Source organism: Diadema antillarum, unplaced genomic scaffold (genome assembly GCF_040938485.1).
Source record: "Diadema antillarum isolate AM-2024a unplaced genomic scaffold, OU_Dant_1.0 seq00000222_RagTag, whole genome shotgun sequence".
NCBI classification, from domain to species: domain Eukaryota; kingdom Metazoa; phylum Echinodermata; class Echinoidea; order Diadematoida; family Diadematidae; genus Diadema; species Diadema antillarum.
The window spans coordinates 1,208-23,916 of NW_027271276.1; the positions used below are offsets into that span (position 1 = coordinate 1,208).

The 22,709-nt window shown below is 37.5% G+C and overlaps 1 pseudogene; it reads right to left on the bottom strand.

The window, feature by feature from the left end:
- Positions 1–2,165: 2,165 nt before the first annotated feature.
- Positions 2,166–22,709, bottom strand: part of LOC139729190 (adhesion G-protein coupled receptor G7-like) — a 34,481-nt pseudogene continuing 13,937 nt past the window's right edge.

The following is a 22,709-nucleotide window of genomic DNA, read 5'->3' on the forward strand; positions in this document are numbered from 1 at the left end:
TGGACACCGTGGCCATACTCGCTAAAGAAAAACGCGTAATAGGGGTCGTTTTTTCTCACGGATTAGATGGAAAGTGTGATGTACGAGCGTATATAATCAAAGGGTATCAAAAAGGCCGAAATTTTGGAAAATGGTATATTGTTCAATCATGATGAAGTACTTCTTGAGGGTGCAGGAAACATTTAAGGAATACTTGTTTTTAAGGCCCGAAAAAATCATATGATCATGACTCGTTTAGGGGCCATTTTGAAAGTCCATGTATGAGCATGGTGTCCACCTTTTAATTGTCGCTACCCCTCCCGGACAGTATCAAAGGGCCGTTTTGTTAATTAACGCAATTCCCCTCTTCCTTTAAAAATCCTGGCTTCAGGCAATAGCCAATAGAAAAAAATAAAAGTTAAAACAACACCAGGAAAATCACTATTCTCAATTTTGCGGCGCGCTACGCGCGCAGAGTCTCGAACACAATTAAACTTTGTAACTTCCTGGCAAAATGAGTTTTTACTATTTCCTAGATGAAATACCGTAACGCGATTGCATGCAACAGACAAAAATACAAATTTCCTCGAGACTTTAAAACGTCATTAAAACAGTCAAAATTCATGATTTGCGACGCGCTTCGCGCGCAAATTCTTGTACAACTTTTGTAGTTCGGTCGTCCAAGGAATATATATATATATATATATATATATATATAATTGTGTGTGTGTGTGTGTGTGTGTGTGTCATCATTGGTATTGGTACCGAAGGTCCGTTTTTTTAGCGACCGCACCCCCCCCCCCCCCCCCCCCCCTTGAAAAATCCTGGCTACGGGCCTGGTTTTCAATTTCAACATGATCATACTGTTAAATACAAAATAATACACTTGCTGCTAGCTGTGTACCATTTACTGATATTCCTTGAAAGTCACTTGAATATATATAAGCTAACCATGGCATGGCAACTTACAGGTGTACTTAAACTTCTATTTTTAATAAGTTCATGAAGAATCGACAGGTCAAAAGAAAAAAGGAAAGCAGCAATAAAGTCACTGGTTCATTCACTGCATGATGTCAGTGTTCACTGTGAAGTCTTCTATTCTAATGATGTATTTATGTTATGTGAGAACAAATATATTACAGATTAAAGAATACGTACAGTCTTTTATAAAGGTCCTTTAATATGGACCGAAATACCAATTCGATTTGAAAAGGAAACCGTCATTGAATAGTTTTAAAAGAAATTATACATTTTTACTTTTGAATTCATATTCTCATTTAAAATGATTATTCTAATTGCACCTAAATATGTATTGTACACAGTATTTATGTTTTCTAGGGGTAAGCGACTCACAATGCTTATTGCTCTTCTCTGCTGACCCCCCATTCACATGAATGTAGGCATCGGTTTTTGTTCTTGTTGTTGTTTTGTGTATGTGAGTGTATTTAGTTTGATATCATTATATTTGTATCTAGTTGTTCTCATGGTATGAATTGTTTAATGGTTTTATGTCGAATGGAAATTGACTTGAATTGCATTGCATTGAATTGCATTTAAAAGCAACAAAAAAAAAGATAACAAGCAGCATAAACACAGTCTGACAGATGGGAAATGAGCACACACATGACATTTGGAAGCAATGCAGTTCAAGGAATATGTGCAAAATAACTTAGGACTCTTAGGAGAAATATTGTCACATTTCACATCTTGATGGTGACACTGCTTAAAGCACATGCATCAAATTAGATGTTTAACACATCAATCAGTCTGCTTTTCTTATCACTTCATAAAATATTCAAAAAATAAAAGATCAAAGAAGGAAGAAAACAGAGGAAGACAGTGAAGTCAAACCAAAACAAATACACAATAACCATAAAAGAGGCACATGTCTGTAAAAAAAAAGAAAGATCCTTACCTTCTGACTATTGTATATAGATGTTTCATGATCTACTTTGCAAGGTATCTCTGACGATGTTCTCATGTAATTGACGGCTGATTTTCTTTTCTTTTGAGGAGACAGGTTGTTATGATAAATGACGAGTAAATTACACTCGTCGAGTGTTCAAAAAAGAGTGACATGAGTTGTGGGTTTCTAAGACAAATGCATTCCTAAATAGATCTACGATTTAGTTAAAGTTCAACTTTGCACAGAGAGAACGGAATAGTAATCACCTAAGTAATCATACCTAAAAGCTGCTGCTAATCCGATGGCTTGTGGAAATGCTGTCGCATTTCCAGTCGCCTCCGCATCTCCATGCAGGCATTCGGTGTTCCACGGGTACCGCTGGATCCTTAGCCGAGAGATCGGGGGAGATGGCCCGTTCGAGCCTGCGCCACCCTTAGTTAGCTGGTATGTCATTTCATCTACTCTCAAGCGGCTAAGCAAGTCGTCTAATCTCTGGTCCCATGGCAAAGAATCGTTCCAGAAAGGTATTTTCATATGTCCAATAGATAGACATTTTCCACACCTGATGTTTACGAAGAATGCAGCAATAAAACAGAAAATCAACTCTTGCTTCATTTTCACGCTAGTGAAATATTGTCCTAATTGTTCGCCGTGTCAGCGCACTAACAATTACAACATTCAGGGTGCAGCAGAAGCTCATCAGTCAGTCAGTGCCAGACAGATCATGTATCGCGTGACTCCGGATAGGAGGTCACCTGATCTTTCCAGGGATAGGCAGGTAAGACCGTGAAAAACGGAGCACTCGCAACCAGCATGACCAGTAATACGCTGAAAATTGCAGGCGAATATATCAATTCTATTTTGCGTGTGTGTTTGACGGTGTTTGTGAGTTATTTTCTCTCCCTCTCTTTTTATCATTATTATTACATGTGTATTATTTTTTTCATGGGGGGGGGGGAGCGTAGAGTGTGTGTAGGCGTGGATTCATGACTGTTGGGAGTGTTTGTTAATGGTAAGGGGGAAAGATGTAATTCTTTTTTTGCGATTGGATTTTTTCCCATTTTTTTTTCATGAGGGGACTGCATACTACAAACTCCGTTTTTTAGCAGTCCCCTCCATTTCCAGCAATTTCGTTTCTGCCTTTACCATAATGATATAACACTTATTTGTATCTTTGTTGATAATTTACCTTTGTCTTTATCACATGCTCTTATGTTGCATCGCATTTTTGTAGGCCTACTGATTTCCTGACATCTGTATATACGAACATTTATTGTATTCCCAATTATTTGTTTGTTGGAAATGAAATAAATCTACTTGAACTTGAACTTGAATAGTCGCGCACTTCCCTGGGTGTTGATTTGGGTGGGGATTTTAGCTGATAACATATTCCTTCATGTACCTTGATCTGTTATTACGATTAAGCTTTTTTGATTTGGAATCATGTGGTATAATTATTCATTTTGTTCAATGATTTCCATTAACAAAGAGCATTATGGGTAGGCCTGCATAGCAATATGACAAAAATTTTGTAATATTTTGATAATCTGATTCAGAGGAGAGCAAGTTCGATTTTAAAGGGGATGGCTAGTAACCGATCAGTGGGAATCAGTGGAAATGCTGGGGGATGATTGTTCCAATCCTTGTCGGATTCATTTAAGAGTACATTATATATCTATTGTTGAGTGAAAATTATTTGCTTCAGAACGGTCTCATGTTCAAGTACGGTAATGCGCAGTTTAATGCCCCGTCACTATATGGGTGAGAATTTTGAACGATGTACAATTGCCAATTTTCGCACCTTATGACATTCTTTCCCTTAGAACACTCCAGGATGACCTAAGAAACCAGATCTTTTCATGTCATCTCAAAGATTGGTAAATTTCCTTTCAGGAAATATATGGTTTGGTTGACTTTTGCCTGATATTTTTCATTTGACAAGGACTTAAAGCGTAAAAATACGGTAAAAACGCTATTTTCACAATATTTTTTTTTTTCAAACTAATGATGTGCATTTTTAAGCGTACGTGGCATCTAATATCTGACCATGTTCTGGATCTGACATATCATGGGTATGAACCACAAAATTATAAGAACTTTACGAGCACGTATACAATCACAGAGAACAATTGAAATATCAAAGTCCTAAACAGACGAACGTCCGTAATGCTTTTATTTCTGTCGCTGCTGCAAATTCTACTTTGTTGTCCCAACTGTAATGTATACGAAAATTTGGTGTTCCACCTAATGAACATATCCTGCAAAAATTGTACGTCTGCTGGCTGTACATGGGACGTAATATTCTTTTGTGCAAAATTATACTCAGTTTTCGTCACGGACGTGCTTCTGCTATTTTCTAATAAAGATCGTATCCCATTAAACGTTATTGGCGATATTGTTCTGAGTCGTAATCAACTAAGATCTAGCCACACGATAATATGTTTGTTTTGAGTTTCTGTCCATCCTTTGTCAAATAGGAACCGAAATTATATTTTTAGACGAACCTCCGAGAAAAAAAGAACGTCCGTGATGATTAAAACGTTTTCGAGTGGGACACCATCTTGTTTTGATGACGAAGGTGCATTTTACCTTTGGCTCTCTAGCCGAGGAGCTGCATGTTATTTTTGGAGCGGACTGAGGCTTGTCCGCAGTTTTTGGACCATGCAATTCACCGAAAACCAAGCAAATAATTAATATTTTCTCTGAAAATTCACCTCCTGATCCCCCTCTGAGCAATACATATGTTGTAAGGATGTCAAATTTCTTATAATTTGCATTGACAATACCTTTTCACATTTTTGAAAGAGTTAGGAATGCTAGGTACTCTCTGCCGATTAGTTATCCGTCCTGGAACATGACCCTGTCAGTAGAACGAACGTCCGTGACAATTCCAGCGAACGTCCGTGACGTATGCAATCCCTCCGATAGGGATAACTTGTCCCGAAAGTGTCCTGTATTCTTTAAAGCTTTTAGGTCCTATAGCCACAAATAAAGTTTTACAAAGTAAACAATGAGTTTAGAGCAGTAGTTTCAGAATTTTTAAGGCATTATGTGACCATGATGAACAAACAGTTGAAAATTTACTCACAATTTTACGCTTGTTTTCCCTCTAATTATACAAAAACAGCTAAACACTGAAAACAAAATTATAGGAAAATGGAATTTTGCGTAATCTGTAATTTCTGTGCATTTAAATGTCTTTCTAATGAGGTTCTGGAGACAATTTGTACTGTTACAGGTTCTGAAAGTTTCGCTCACGGACGTTCTGTCCGAGAAAGGAAATTTCTGATAATTACAAATATATCACTGCACATAAAGTTAATGTTAGTTGAAAATATTACCAAATCACCGAGCCTCTCATACCCAAAAGTGAATAATGTTCAGCACTCAATTTACTTGTAATAACAAAAGGAAAACGTTTTGGTCACGGATGTTCGTTGGTAGAATAAATCAGTGGATTACATAGTAGGAGAAAGAATATCAGTGCCACTTTTTAGTGACAGGTGCTCCAAGTGTTTATCTTTTGAGTATGGTAGCTGCCGTCTCAAACAGAACACATCTAGTTTTGGTCTCCATAACGGACGTTCGCTGTAATTGTCATGATATTAAATGCCTTAATTCATTCTTATTTTTCTCTTCATGACGATTTTTCTCTCATTCCCTCAATAGCCTGGACATGCTGCGACCGAACAGAAAACAGAAACAAAACAAAACAAACAAAAACAAATCCGAAAAGTGCTATATAATCACATGCAGGATAATGACGGAAGAAGTCTGTAATGGGCATGTATTGAATTAAAAAATTGAAAAGTTTCAAAAGGACGTGGAAGCAGTTGAATGAAAATGACTGAGAAACAGAGAAGGGATCGAGCTCCAACACTCAGAGAAGAGAATTGCCAGTGCATTCCCGTTGTACCAAATTCCTCTGGAGAAGTTTTTGTTTGTTTGTTTATGTTTTTTATTCATTGAAATGCCGTCACAAGCGAACAAAAATAATGCAGTATACAATTATTGTCTGATGAAAACAAACAAATCCTCCGCTTATCATCACATGGTGTTGTTTTATACTCATCAATGAAAAGCAATGTTCATTTTTAATTCTTTCCAAGATTTTTTTTTTTCATTTTACATTTAAGAGACAGAGAGATCGTCAATTTGTTTGTGCTTTTGTGCTTACTTTGAAAACACATGTTAAAAAAGTAATGATTAAGAATAGGTTTAAGGTTGCACTTTGATATGTTCGCCCTTCCTAAGATTCGTTACTCCGATGTCCAAAGGTTTGTTATTCCGAAAATGGAAAAAAAAAGTTTGTAGTTAATTAAGGAGGTTTGATATTAAAACTTTCCTTATTCCGACAGTTTGTTAGTCCGAAAAATAAATGTTAAGGATCATTATTTTTAGGTCCGTTCTTCTAAAAGTGGAAAGGGCCTGATATTCGTTTAGGTGAAAACGGTTATTATGAGGTTTTGAAATTTGGAGGATTTTAGTTGTTAACTTGTTTCTCCAAATTTGGATAAGCGAACATGATTTTTCATGTTCCAATTAATAAACCTTTCGATTAACCTTCGGAGATTCCTATTATTTACCGAATAAAAAAGCTTCATAATTATAGGAACCCTATCAATTTTCGTATTGACAAACTGTATGAATAACGAGCCTCCGAAATGACGCGCCACAAAATGTTTGTTATAACAAACCATATTGTATAATATCGAAGTCACAAACATCCATCCAAGTTATATGGACTTATTTTGTCTTGTTATGACGAAACTTCGCAGTATCGAACCTTTTATCATTTCTGACTAAAATAATAATGCAAATTCTCCTCGGTAACAGTGTGTAACACAAGGAGCAAACATAGAGGGATTTCTTCCCAACGTATTCGTTTGCCCTCCTCAGCTAAACTTCGTATTTCTATAACGGAGCACATTTCTGTTGTCTTTCTATGTTAATTCTTTGTCATAATTTTAGCTGTGACCATGTTCGTTATAAGCAAATTTTGCATTGTAGACTTTGATAACAAATTTAGGACCTGAATCTTTACTTCATGATAACGAAATTTTGATAAATCATTCGTTCTCGAGGATGGACTACGTCACTGAGATTACACGTACGTTTGTACGTTCATTTACGAGAGATGGAAAGTTGTTTTCTTTGATTCCTCAGTATGAGAAGATAAACAAGCTTATATAATTGAGAATTGGTGATATCTATTCAGGATTTTGCAGAGGAGTTTGTTCTCGACATGAAATTGCTGTTTGTTGTGAGTAGAATGCGTTTCCAACTCAAGAGAGCTGCATCTTGTTTGTTCCGAACGTCCGTGAGCTACATGCGAACCTCCGTGATGACAACTATGCTATGTTTGTTGGGTTATAGAGACTGCCTAGATCAGATACATCTTAAAAAAGTATGTTATTATTTGGGAGTGAGGATTAAAGTATGGGATAGTGAAATAAGAGGTCAAAATATTGAGTTTCTGCAAAATGCGCGTAAAGTGGAGAAAGTGTTTAGCGGAAGAGCAATATTTCAACAGAAACGACGAATTTAGTAAGATCATCAGTTGTCTACCATTACGTACAGGTTAAGAGTACAAGCTTAATATTCTGCAAGCACGTACGCATGTCCCTTAAGATATTTCGTTAGGATTTTGAACTGAATCAGATCTTTGCAAACTATGTTAAATGGTATTCAAGTGTATGTGCAGAACTATTCCTCACGGACGTTCGCTGCTCTGGACATGGTAAACTTCAACGGTGAATAAAAACTTGTTCCTCTGGGAAAATCCTAGTATAATTGGGTTCATATTAAAGCTTGAGTTATACTCTTTCAGGTAAGATGAATAATTTGGAGGATTTCCTACTTTTTAAATTTTGCCTTGTTTTGGCTCAATTGTACATCGTTCAAAATTCTGACCCATATACAGGCATGCTACTGGTATCGAATCCCACAAGGATTAGAACAATCATCCCCCAGCATTCCCACGAATCCCACTGATCAGTTACTAGCCATTCCCTTTAAGGAGATCATGATGTATACACCCAGGATATACCGCTAAATCACCTTGCATCGTCGACCATTGTCGAGTGCTAGTGACCGTGAAACATGATTCATAATGAAATACTTTCAATTCTATTTCATAATTTTGAGGGTCTTTTACATCTGTTAGAATCCTTGTTTTAGTTTCGAGTAAACTATTCCGATCTTAGTTTGACTGCAAGATCTGGCTTTATTCAGTCAAATTCAATTCAAACATTATTTTCACTTTTTTTTTTTCAACAGAATGTGCAAGGAACAATATGATGAATTTGACATGCGAGTCGATGATAATATACATGACCAGACAGGGACAACAACATGTTCATGTCTACATGTTTAGTACAAAAAGAAACATACACTCTGTTTAGTACTCTGTGAAAATAAGTTGAGGTAATCACTAAAAAGATTATGCTTGTAACATGTGGGCACCTCTGAGAGAAAGGGGGAAATAAAGGGGGGTGAGTAGCTTGCAAATACAAAGAGTGCGGGAAACTGGAAAAGTCGGGAATAGAAAAAAAAGCAAAAGTGTGAAAAAAGGGAACAGAAAAGAGGGAGGAGAAGAAGGGGATAGGCTCTGTGCCTTGTTCAATATGAAGTTTCGATTTGATTTTTGTTTGTTTGAAAACTTGAATAATTGTTATAATCCAATATTTTGTGTCGTGATGATAGTCATTAGGTGAATATGATATTGATTTTTGTTATGGTAATAGTGTGAATGGCGATTTTTATCATTTGTATTATATCAGGTTTGGAACTTATAGATTGTATATTGAAATTGAAAAGATGATTGTTTTAATTAATTTCTATATGACTTCTTGAGCCAGTGTGTTACCTATTTGTATGGATAGAGCTCCTTGGCAATTATTGACGACTTTCAACATTTCTCTTCATCTCTTAAATTTCTAATCGCAAGATGCACCGTGCGATATAGGGTTCAGTTCAGTTCAGTTCAGCTGGCATTTATTCACATTATTCCAACAAACAAATGAAACAAAACGCAATCGTACTGTACACAACTAATATCGCATTGTCATTTATTATTGTAATAATACATAATATGAATAGGAACAAAGATCATGAGGTATAGAATAAACTTTATATTACTTTAAATTACGTATAAAATAACCCAGAACAGCAATACACACTTTGAAAAATTGTTAGAAAAGTAGATATACATAATTATACATAACAAAAAAAAGCAAAGCTTATAGGACGTGGATCCCTTTACACGTGATATGTACTGAATAGCATCTAAAATTAATTCATGTATACAGCAGGCAACACAAACATCATTTATAAGTAATAGCTATTGTAAACTTTAAAAAAAAAGAAGAAGATACAAACCGTAAATTAAGACACTGCAACCAACAGATACCGCTTAATAAGAATTGAGTCGTGCTTACCCGGAAAAAGATAAACATAATAACACACATGCACGCATAATGAACGCTTTCATACTAGAAAATTGTAGGGAACTTTTTAAACTCGATTGCGTTTAAACGCAACTCTAAAATTCAAATGCAAATCCATCATATCACACGTAACGCTGTATTTAAACGCAAGTGCGTTGCAGAGAAGACTTGCGGTTTTTGTACGAAACTATAAGAAACTGTGTATAAACGCATCTCTAAACATCTACGGAAGTGTACATAAACATAGATACACAAAGGACACGACGACATTAGATACAAGGAAGGGAGCAAAATAACATTGCAAAGCAACAAAAATAAGAAGAGATAGGAAAGAGAGAGAAGAAAAAGTAGAGAAATATAGAAAATTAGAAAGGTCTGTATGATAGAAGACTCCACTCAATTTCAGGACATGTGAAAACACGAATATTAACACATAATGCATTAATTTTCACTGGCTAATCTCGATCTAAAAAGCAAACATTTCCTAGAATTGTATTCAAATGCAATGGATAACGCAGATTGTTTTAACTTGTAGCTAAATATCACTCCTAGTTTTGATCTAGTTTGAAAAAAAAAGGATTTTGGGAATTCATTGTTCTCAATTTAGGTAATTATGCATTAATACGCAAGGTTGTTGTTGTTGTTGTTTTTGTAGACTACAATGATTCATCTTACTTCCCGTCATCCTGGATTATTTCTTACAGCAATTGTGAACTACATGTAGTTACCATATCAGCAGCAACAAAGTAGCCAATAAGCTTTGTACATTAAGCCAGTAAAAAGAAAAACAAAAGAAAAACTAACATACATACATATAACAATAATTCAATTCAAGTAAAAAGGCCAACGTTTAATCTCCGGTACACGACGCCGCGGCGCCCGCGAGCCTTCTGCACCGAGAGGTATCTATACACATTCTGTATAATCCTGGTGGAAAGAACACAGTGTTCCATTATGGCAAACATAATGTGAAACACGGTGGGAAAACACTGCAAACACAGTGTGAAATACCTTCACACTGTTAGATTCGAGCGTTTTTAACATTTTGAACAAATTATGAATCATTAATTCACAGTGTGAAACAGAACATTTTATGTGAACTCCCTGTGAAAAACCACAACACAATGTGAAATCATTTTTACACTATTAAATTCGAGCATTTGCACGTAGTCGAGAACCCACTGTAAACACACTGTGAACACATTGTGGGACACTGTGTTCTTTCCAGCAGAGAATATAATACAATACATTCATATCATTATGTACAGGTGGCATCGAACTCATCACAAACGCCATACTTGACATACTTGAAAATATTTTCGATGGAAGACCTGGGGCCCGTTTCATAAAACTTGTCATCAGTGACAAGTTGTGACAAGCCACTGAAATCCTTGCATCTGATTGGCTGAGAGCAAAATTGTCATAATAATGTGGCAGTTGTCACTGATGACAAGTTTTATGAAACGGGCCCCAGAAGAACTTTAATTCTGCAGTCATTTAGTCCTCTTAGAGTCTTTCAATAACGATCTAATCAGTAATACATTGTACCAATTTACAAACACCCAGTTACGATGTACGGAGAAGTGTTATAACTCATGACTTCATGTGATAACGATATCAATTGAAAATTTATATAATCATCTCTTTTCACTCATCTTGTTTTGTAATCATCTTAAAAGCTTAGTATACTACACAAGATGTACTTTTAAATGTGTTCCTAAATTGTTATCTAATTTTAATCTAACAGAACAAACATTTGCATATTTATTTCCTTACACTCTTTTTTCCCCATTATGTACTTTCAAAATTCCTAGACGCAAGCTCTATTACTATACCTAGGCCAGGCTGTAGAAAGTATATATTCTGTTGTTGCAGAATGAATTACATGTATGTTTCATTGAATTCTGCCTTATTGTATTTCTTACAAAGTGCTTACATGATAATTGAGTACTGCATACTTTTTATTTTGTTTCAATTTTTGTTGAATAAATGCAAATAAATGTCAATTGAATTGAATCAAATCAAATAAAGATGATTCTAGAATCTTTAAAAAAAAATCAATTTTTGAAGGTTCCAGAATTCACCTCGATCGTCGTCAAAGTATGTCCTATCTCCACATGTCATGAAAATGCAGTACAGTGTATAACAATTTCCTTCTCCACCCCCGCCCCCATCAAAGCAATTCGTGAAAGTAGAAAGATATCTCTATTAATACTAAAGGACCAAGACCTATAGGAGTACAGCTACGCAAAGAAATTCTTTCAAGACAATCACGGCATAGACTCATCTATGGATCTTAATGGTTTCAATAGGTTGTCTTTAAGAAGTACTCTCTAAAAAAAATCGAGTGAAAATTTTCACTCTAAAAAGAGTGAATACAAAAAAGAGTGAATTTCGAGTGAAATTGGAGTGGATTTTGAGTGAAAATGCTCATTTTCACTCATTTTGGAGTGACGTCAGGGATCACTCCAAAATCTTCGAGTGATCCCTGACGTCACTCCAAAATGAGTGAAAATGAGCATTTTCACTCAAAATTCACTCCAATTTCACTCGAAATTCACTCTTTTTTGTATTCACTCTTTTTAGAGTGAAAATTTTCACTCGATTTTTTTTAGAGAGTACGGACACACTAAACATTAACGTTCTCATATTTTGGGTCTTTTCCCTTGTGCATAACAATGGGATTGTTATACCATTGTAACACATTTTCACTGGTTGACTGTGTCATACCTTCTTTGTGACTAGAATCTGAAAGAGCACTGTGTCCTTTATATTTGCCATCATTTTTGCGAGTTTTGAAAAGCCCAGTTGTAAGAGAAGAGCTCAAGGCAGAGGCCGTGCTGACTTTGCGTGACCCGGGACTACTTCCGTCCACGGAAGCGTCCCTGCCAATGCCGCAAGCCAATCCCCACTGTTTGCGCACGACCGGCTTGCGCACGCAGTAGACTAGAAAGATGAAGAGGCCCTGGAAAGAGTTGAACAAAATGAACAAGGCTTGGACGACGTCACGGATACCGTCAATCAGAAGAAGGTATCCAGTTACCCAGGTGAGACCGAGCAGCACCAAAATGGTGATTGCGTTCTGAACGCGTTCGATGGTTTCGCGACGCTCAGCCTGCTTGTCTTTCTTGACCTTTCCGCCCACATTGGCGGAGAGCGCCAACTGGCGGATGACCAGGATGAAGATGATGACGTTGATAAGCAAGATGACCGCCACTTGGATGAGAAGACCGCCTACTTGCGACCACAGGTCTGGAAAGCATCTGAATGACCAGAATAAAGAAGACATTTTTGTATTGCTATGTTTTCGAACCGTGCGTCAACGAGCGATATGTTAGTCGTGATTTTTCTTATGCAAATCTCATCTGCAAATCTAACCTCTGTACTGGCGAACGTCTGATACTGCAGCTTCCACTGAAGCCAAAGAACAAAACAAAAAATGCCTTACACTAACTCTCACTGGGAGAATATTGTTATAGCTAAACCTTCTGTATCCTTTACTGAGGTTTGGAAAATTTCGCTCTTGTTTCCTTTAACCAAAGTATTGCCAAATTGCCTCCCTTACAGGCCTTTATTCATTTTATTATCTTATGGGCACAAACGACATAAAGAAAATGTATAATAAGGTCATTATCTGCGTCCTTGAAGGTCTCCTGGTATATGGATGACGCTTTTTTTTTTTTTGCAGTTTGAGTGATGATTTGATTGGATGTCCTCGTTTTCCATTACACAATATGTCTTCTGTATCAATGTCATGGTCTGTTGAACTGAGTGGCGGAATTATGGAGCAATTCTATTACCTATTAAGAATTCTCGGGCCCACGATCATGAAAATATAAAGCAAAATACAAAAATCTCAACATCTTTTATGTACTTACACTGTATGCCTGGTGTATTTGTCTCTTGCAATTGCGCCATTTACGATGACTACCAACGCTGGAATCCCTGTGTAAATGTGATGGAACAAAAAACTAAAAATGTCTCTATGCGACTGGTTTGCTTCCGCTATATCGCATTATTTTCCTAATTAGGTCTATAGAATATCTTGTCAATATGAGACGATGGTTTTACATGATTGGCAAATACTTTGAGCTGTCTTCATAACATGGACAAAAGAATATTGACATTCTAGCACTTTCTCATTTTTTTGCTTTTCCTTTTTAACGTAATTTTAGTGACATACTAACATTTTCTTTTACACTTCATTGATCCCATGAAACAAATATTTTCCTAAAATCATTATGCAGTACTATTGCATGTTAATACCAAATTTAATTGGGCGTATACGTTGAATATTGTTTTAAGGTGCATTAAACTGTATTACGAAAATACTGTAAGTTCACCAGTAAGTAGCGAATTTTTAGTATTTTAGAACGACCTTTGACCCTTGACCTTTGATGTCATCGCGCAAAACTTCCCAAGAGAGTCAATACATATGAGTTTCTTACACGAAGATACATTTAGCCATTTCCAAGATTTGGAAAAAAAAATAAATTGTAGCATTTTTACTTGACCTTTGACATCTGATTCCATTGCTTAAACTTTCTCTAGAGAATGTTTACCTGGTAATTCATACATACGCAAAACTTCATTTAGAAAAATCTTCAGGCATTGTAGAAGTAGAGGGAAATAAAATGTTAGAATTTGACCTTATGACCATTCCTCAACGCTGTTCACAAAATCAATTACGGACGGAAAGGACAGACGGAGTTATACCGACAAACCCCGAAAACCTAATGCAACGTGCGACACTTCGTGGTGGAGACATAGAACTATACGAGAAAAGGTAATGCAATTAAGTGGAATGAAAACCACCTAACACATAAGGGCCACATTTCATAAAAGATGGTTAGGATGGCAACTCTTGCTGGAGTGGCAACTTCCAATAGCAACAGCCAATCAGGAAGCTGGATTCTTGTCGTTGTCATGACAATTGCCATTCCAGCAAGAGTTGCTATCAATATCATATTAACTCTGTATGAAACGGGGCCCAGGCACACACTCGTTGCTCTCTCCCATCAAAGTCCCAAAGGTTTTACTCCGAAGTCCCAAAGGTTTTACTCCGATCGACAAACTTATAGTCGATTCTGTTCAAATTTTGGTAAAACTTCCGTACGAATTTTACTGAAAGAAACAGAAAATAACCCTAAGGAAATCCTTATGTGCTGAAATATTTTGTCAAGATTAAGAAGGAAAATCCTTCCTGACTGTATAATGACTCTGTACCCCATGCTGCTAGAGCCGCCTTCTGCAGGAAATTTGGCACGTAGGTGTTGAAGACTTGGACAATGATGAGATACGTGTTGTAGCCCTCAACGCCCATCCAAGCAATGGATGACAACATGAAGAATTGGACCAGTCCGGCTAGGGCGCCACAAGCGGTAGGATTTGCCCTGCTCTGTTTAGAGTCTAGAGAGCTCATGATGAGGTAAGTGACGTAAAGTCCAATCAACGTGACGCACAGGCACATGAACACACGATGGGACTGCTTTCCTCGAAGCTCTCTGGGAATGAGAAAACATAGTTTAAATAAAGGTTTTAGCCTAGAAAGCCATGTAATGTGGATACCTAAACAAATGTACATAAACAATTGAACTATTGAATTGAACAATTGAATTGAACTACCTACCTGCTATGAGAAGGGGAAAAACGAACCATAATAGGTCCTACCGTGAAACTATTCAAGGCAGGTGCTATGGAAAAAGGCTTCAAAATGGACACTGACTTGCTGGAGATGAAAAAGTGAATAAAAATGTGGATTGGCGGCCATAATACGGGATACCGATATCTATACATATATCAAAGTTTGATATTTTAACAGCCTGTTCGAACCTCGTGTTGACCTTGACGACAACCCGATATGAAAAAAAAAGAGTTACCAAGTGATATAAGTGGTACAAGTTCTGTCATCTGAAAGGCCTACAAAGTTTTATACTTGATTCTTACTTGTTGGCGAGATACGTAGCCAAGGCCACAACCAGACATACAATGGACACTACGCAGCCAATGTAACTCAGTGCGCGAAGTGCTGGGTGCCCCGGCCCCGACGACTCTCGAATGTCCTACGATTTGAAGAACCAGACAAAAAACGAAAACAAAAAACAAAAAAATAACACACACACACACACACACACACACACACACCAGCAAACATTAGAATGAACAAAAAAAAATTAGATGATTAAACATCCTCATTTTGAAATGGAAGGGAAAATATTTGTAGTTAAATCCTCATGCTTGAAAACATCATTAAACCTACACTGTAAAATCATCGGTGTTAGATTTAACACCACGGGTGTTAAATCTAACACCGATCAAACTTCAATAAAGGACCACACCCACAGGTGTTAAAAATGCACTGTGATGGTGTTGAAAAGTGTTCACCTGACACTTCGTGGTGTTAATTTGACACTGTACCTGGTGTTATTTTGACACTGTACTGGTGTTAATTCAAAAATGACACCACATGGTGTTGATTTGATATTTGTTGGTGTTAATATCAATGGTTTAACACCCGTCCAGCTTCAATAAGAGACCACACCAGCTGGTGTTACTTTGGTGTAAATTTATTTTCACATTTTTTCAAAAATTTAATGTAAAATTCTTGATCGTCTTGTTTGAATTAAAAATCAACAAGAAGTGCAGTTACTAAGAAACTCTTCAAAAAACAGTTTAAAATTTGGAAATGACACCCGTAGGTGTTAATTTAACACCATAAATGAGCACCGAAAATTTAACACCAGCTCGGTGTTCACTATTTAATACCGGACTTTTTGCAGTGTAGATAAAATCTTTATCACCCCGTCTCTTTATTGTTTTCCACTTCGTACGAGGCGTCGAAGCACTCGACCAACAGTTTGCTTAACATAATTATTCAATATCCCATTCCAGAGATAAGAGGCAGCATTCCACTCTTTAAAGGACAAGTTCACCTTCATAAACATAAGGATTGAGAGAATGTAGCAATATTAGTACAACACCGTATCCGGGCACTTACCCCCTGGGCAACTACCCTCCGGATAACTACCACCCGGATAATTACCCCCCAGGTCTATTCCCCCTTAGGGCAACTACCCCCCGGACAACTACCCTCCTAGGGCAATCACCCTCCAGGGCCATTACCCCCTAGGAAAACTACCACCCGGTCATCTACCCTCCTAGGGCAACTACCCCCAAGGGCAATTACCCCTAGGACATCTACCCCCGGATAACTACCCCCTGGGTAACTACCCCCTGGATGACTACCCCCCGGATAACTACCCCCCAGATAACTACCACCCGGATAACTACCCCCTGGATAACTACCCCCCGGATAACTACCCCCTGGATAACTACCCCCCGGAGAACTACCCCCCGGATAACTACCCCCCGGATAACTACCCCCCGGATAACTACCCCCAGGATAACTACCACCCGGATAATTACTCCCCGGATAACTACCCCCAGGATAACTACCACCCGGATTACTACCCCCCCCCCCATTAACAATACCCCGAACCCCCTCCCCCCCCCCCCGCCCCCTCCTGATACTTACCTACTGGACAACCCTCCCTCCCCGCCCCCCGAAAGTTACCACCCGTCGTATGTTTTCCATAAGTTCATAACACCATATCAGAAGATGCACCTTTCTCTTACACTGTCATCACTCTTTTGGCTTGTCATTTATTTTCTACCGTTATAACACATGATAGACGATAAACATAAGAAAAGGAGAGTTGATTTCACTGCAATTCATATTCCCTTAACATTAGCGAGGGACTCTTCGATATAAAGCCATAATTTCTGATAGGATCCGGGCACGGTTTTATGAAAGTTATCAGTCCTGACAAGCTGTCAGTTCCACACAATTACCAATCGTTGTAGGTCGATCAAAGCAGGTCCATGGTAACAAGTCAGTGACTCGAGCTTATCAATCAAGCAGAACCCATGGTTTTATTGAAATTATTAGATACTAACAAGATGTCATAACTGGCAACTTTTATCAAAAGGTGCCCTAATCTGTCATGAGAGTAAAATTACAGCTTGTTTTACATACAAGTAGAATTGTGCTAGTTTTCAAATTAAATGTTCTCGACACTTTAAGAGGAAATCCAGTTCAAATATAAGTTAGTCTCATTAGAAAGAGTCAAATATTACGAGTTTAACGGTATTTTTTTTTTTTTTTTACAAAACACCCCTAGTTGTTAACGAAGTCTTTTGTCTTGCACCCTCTTTTTGAATAGATCTAGGGAAAGTTGTAGTTGACAGAATCCTTTTTACATTATAGGGCTGCTCTGTTTTATCCCGGCCATTTCAAGAGTATTTTTTTTTTCTCAAAAAATTGAATCCTTCTTGGAATAACATGCTCTTTAATATTTCGTAAGGGGTTTCTAATTATCTCACCCAAAAGATGTTTAAAACCTGAAGTTAGGTCTCGACCAAAACCAGACGATATGAAAAAATGTTGGGTTTTTTTTTCAATTCAAATAGCTAATGTGTTCGAAAATAACAATGAGAGACGTAATTTTCTGGGGGAGAGTTATTGTAAGAGGGGTGATTGTTTGGAGCCTAATTTTAATAAGGAGTAATTGTCAAGGGAGGTAATGTTCTGCAGTGATCATACCAAGGATGTGACAATCTCTTCCCACATCCTTGATATACTAGTTGTTAATATGCCCAATAATGCAGTAGGGCAATTCTGAAATGAGCGTTAACGGTATAACAGTAAAATAGTTACAAAATTGATGAAACAATGCAAAGAAAGCAAATTAAGACAGAGACGAAGTACACAAATAAAGATACAGTGCACTCCCGTTACAACGAACACGGTTATAACGAAATTTCGTTATAACGAAGCAAAACTTCTGGTCCCAAAATTATCGCCATTAAAGTCTATGGTACAAAATTCGCTTATAACGAAGACGGTTATAACAAAATTTTCGTTATCACGAAGTCTTTTCTGAGCGCCACTGACAAAGAAAAACAAAAGAAATGCGCTCCGTTATAACGAAATGCGGATCGCATTCGAAAATGCGTAGCGGAACAAGCATTATTAAAGCGTCTCTGCATGAGCGAACGCATCATTAAATGTTCACTCCGTGTTTCACGCACAGTTTCCGAGGGGAACTTGCGTTGTTGTAATAAAATAATTTGAATTCAGATAAGGTTTGTTTCATTGTTCCGAAGTCCTTTAATACAAAACACACAGATTCTGATACAACTAAATGTCCGTTAGTTCGGAAATGAAAGAGGGTTTGTTATTAAGCACATTTTGGCGTTATTCCAAAGGTTCGTTAATTCGATAATAAAATATGGTCCTTATTCTTATTCTTATACGGTTCGTTAGTCCGAAAATGATAGGAATTCAAAACGTTCGTTAATCGGAACATTACAAAAAGTATCGTTAATCCATGGTGGAAAAAGGAGAGTACACTAACAAAACTTAAGAATTGCAATCTTTATAATCGTCTTAAGATAAATAAATCTTCGAAATAACTAACCTTTCTCATTTTTTTTTCATTAACAAAATTTCTTCGGAATAACGAACCTTATTTCATTTTCGGATGAAAAAGCCTTCGGAACAACGGACTTTCTGACTAGTGAACCTTTTTTTTTTTTATTATTTATAAACCTTCAGAATGACGAACCTCATTTCATTTTCAGATCAACGAACCTTCGGAAAATGAACAATATATTATTTTGATCTAGATTATGAACTTTCGGAATAATGATTCTGCGGAAATGCGAACCTTAACATAAACAAACCATCGGAATCCCGGGAATGGCGAAACTTCGGAATAAGGAGTCTTCGGAGTAACGTACTTTAGTAAGAAAAGAACCTTTGGAATAGCGAACTGTAACCAAATCCTACACCGTCATTTTCTACACATGTGTGACAACACAAACAACTTTATGCTCTTTTTAAAATGTAATATTTAAACGAAATTAAAAAGGTATTCTCCCATTTCACATAGCTTTCCAGCGTATGATGAGGATTCAACAAACAAAATTTTTTTATGCGTGGTTTCCTTCTTTTCGTTATACATTGCATATTATATTTGTTCGGTTACAACGAAATTTCGTTAAAACGAAAAAAAAAACTGCCGGTCCTGAGCATTTCGTTTTAACGGGAGTGCACTGCACATGAACACACACGAGATAAATCCCTTGTAATGAGAGAAAGAGGAAAGGTGAGTTATGAATGACAGGAATAGACTACCTTCACAGTGGACAGAGAAAAGCGAGAGGGAAGAGGAAGATGATGGGTCAAAACCAGGGCACGTGAGGCATGAGATATAAGCTCCTCAAAATAAAGAAGTGTTACATGGAGTTGTGGTAAACGATAGACGATTGTGGTTAAAAAAATATTGCAAAAAGTTTAACTCATTCTGAAGTGTAACATTTCTTCAAAATGTCTTTAGTTCAATGGTAAAGGCATTCAAACTTAAAACTTCTTTTATACTATACTATCAAGAGAAATCCGAAATTTCGGAACAGTAAAAGAAAATACAGATTTAGCGAAAATAGTTTGGTTAAAGGCATTGACATTTACTGGATTACCGGATAGGATATGAAGGGGCAGCTTCGTTTTTTATGAACATAGAGTCAAAATACAGAGGGAGAAATTAAGCTTTTACATAAATTGTCCTAAGTGCAAACGATACAAATCGTAAATCTTTAAGATGTTGTTTTCATAAAATGATGTATCAGTATGGCATCTCCGTGATTCCTGGCAAATAATACAAAGAACTTCGTTTCCTGTAGTAATGATATTCTTTTTATTAAAGGTAAGATGGGGGGGGGGGGGGGGCAATGACCCGGGAGGTAGTTACCCAGGGGGTAATTGGCGTGGTGCACTGTCCTGGGGTAATTTTCGTCTTGATAGTTATAGGGGAGGGGGAGTTGTAGGCTTGCTTATCCGGGGTAATCATCCTCGGGAAGTTATCGGAGGGTGTAGTTATCGGGTGGAAGTTATCTGGGGTCTAGTTATCGGAGGAGGGGGTAATTAACCTGGGGATAATTATCCTGGTGGTAATTATCGGGGGGGGGGGGTAGTTATCCGGAGGGTAATTATCCGGGGGGGGGGGGGTGATTATCCGGGGGGTAATTATCCGGGGGGTAATTATCCGAGGGGTAATTATCCGGGGGGTAGTTATCCGGGGGGTAGTTATCCTGGGGGTAGTTACCCAGGGGGTAGTTCTCCGGGGGGGAATTACCCAGGGGGTAGTTCTCCGGGGGGTAGTTATCCAGGGGGTAGTTCTCCGGGGGGTAGTTATCCAGGGGGTAGTTATCCGGGTGGTAGTTATCCAGGGGGTAGTTATCCGAGGGGGTAGTTATCCAGGGGTAGTTATCCGAGGGGTAGTTATCCAGGGGGTAGTTTTCCTAAGGGGGAATTGCCCTGGGGGGTGATTGCCCTTGGAGGGTAGTTGTCCGGGGGGTAGTTGCCCTAGGGGGGAATTGTCCTGGGGGGTAATTATCCAGGTGGTAGTTATCCGGAGGGTGGTTTTCCAGGGGGTACTGTTCCTAGAACCGTACAACACATCATTGAAAGTTTGAGGAAAATCAGACAATCCGTTCAAAAGTTATGAATTTTTGAGGTTTTTGTGCAGTACCCGCTGGATGAGAAGACTACTGCAGTGTATGAATAACTTAGATGTCACATGCGTACAACAATATAAGGAAAATATAAAGAGAATTTCACAAAATTCCATCTTTTGAAAAAAGTACACATTCCTTTGACTCGTTACCGACAAATGTTATGGGTAATATCATTCCCCCTGCCTTTAGAAAGAGGCAAGTCAAGTGCTCTTTTATTATGCGAAAAAGTGAAAATATGTTGAATTTTCTTTTACATTTTCTTTATACTGTTGTACGCATATGACTCACAAGCTGTAGTAGTCTCCTCATCCAGCGGTTCCAAAACAAAAATTTAAAAAATTCATAACTTTTCCATCGATTGTCCAATTTTCCTCAAACTTTCACTGATGTGTTCTACTAATATTGTTGCATTTTCTCAATCCTTATGTTTATGAAGGTGAACTTGTCCTTTAAGAAGTGTGTGTATGTGTGTGTGCGTGCTTGCGCGCGCTTTAGTCCAGGCTAGGCTCCATAGAAAGTGCACCTAACCTTGTTTTTTGATATATACAATGTTTTTGGATGGTTTCTTGTCAATTCGAGGGTGCTGATTCCAAATCCGATTGATGCCACTCGCGTAACCCTGAGCATTTTCTCCAAAATGCAAAAATCCAAAATGGCCGCCTGATCTGCTAATTTGGCCATGATAATCCCAGTTATGTCAATTTTATGACCAATTATTCCATCAAAGTTTTTAAAATTTTTATTCCTTGAGTAATTCTACTTGCATTTGCAAGAAATTTTTCATTTGAAGAGGTTCATTAAGTATTTTAAGCTTATTTTCAATCCAAAATGGCCGCCACTCCTGTACTCATGTACTATATGAACGGCAAAAAATATGCATAGAAATAGAAGGCGAATTTTCAGTCACATACCTACGCTTTTATCAAATTTTGCATGTGCCATGCAAATCTGATGAGTGCCACTAGCAAAACAAGCAAACAAACAAGCAAACAAACAGAAAATGTATTGTTTTTAGGATTATTATATTCTTCTTAATACAAAAATTCAAAATGGATGCCACTCATATACCCATGCACAATAATTATGAACGCCAAAGTGTACATGGAAAAAAAAAATTCTGTCACCCGGGTACACTGTTTATCAATTTGTGTGCTGATTATATATCAGAGGATTGTTACTAACAAAAGCTGTTTTATTCTTTGATGCAAACATCCAGATTTGCTACCTCAATCTGACTTCTTCCCAAAAAATTTGGAAAAACCCACCAAAGCTTGAATTGACGCCAAGATCAAGATCGTTTATCAGGAATTATTAGACAATAACATGAACAATTTGATACTTACTTGCCTTGAGATGTTCAACATCATAATATTCACGCTGATTTACTGAATTAAAAGGCTGAATTCTAGATGATGACACAATGAAATTTCCAATTACCTGTCCTGTTCTACATTATCTAAAAGCGATATTATACAAACTTTTCAGTCCCCTCACCCGAGAAAAAACATGAGGCAGGCGAAAGTGGAAAAAAGGGACCACCTCACTTCCTGTTGTGAAATCTCTGAAATGAAAGCAATGCCCAAAAGTTTTTCATGTTAACCCAGATATATGGTAGATGAATTCTACCACCATTTTTTTTTTTTCTGAGTGAATGTGTTTGCGCATAATGATGTCAAGGGAGACTCTGAGATCTGTAGAATGCTGCCTCATTCTGAAAGCAGTGTTATAACAACTTCACACTGCTTGTCTTTAATCTTCAGCACTCAGAGACTCCAACTCTCCAGCTTTCAACGGGAGAT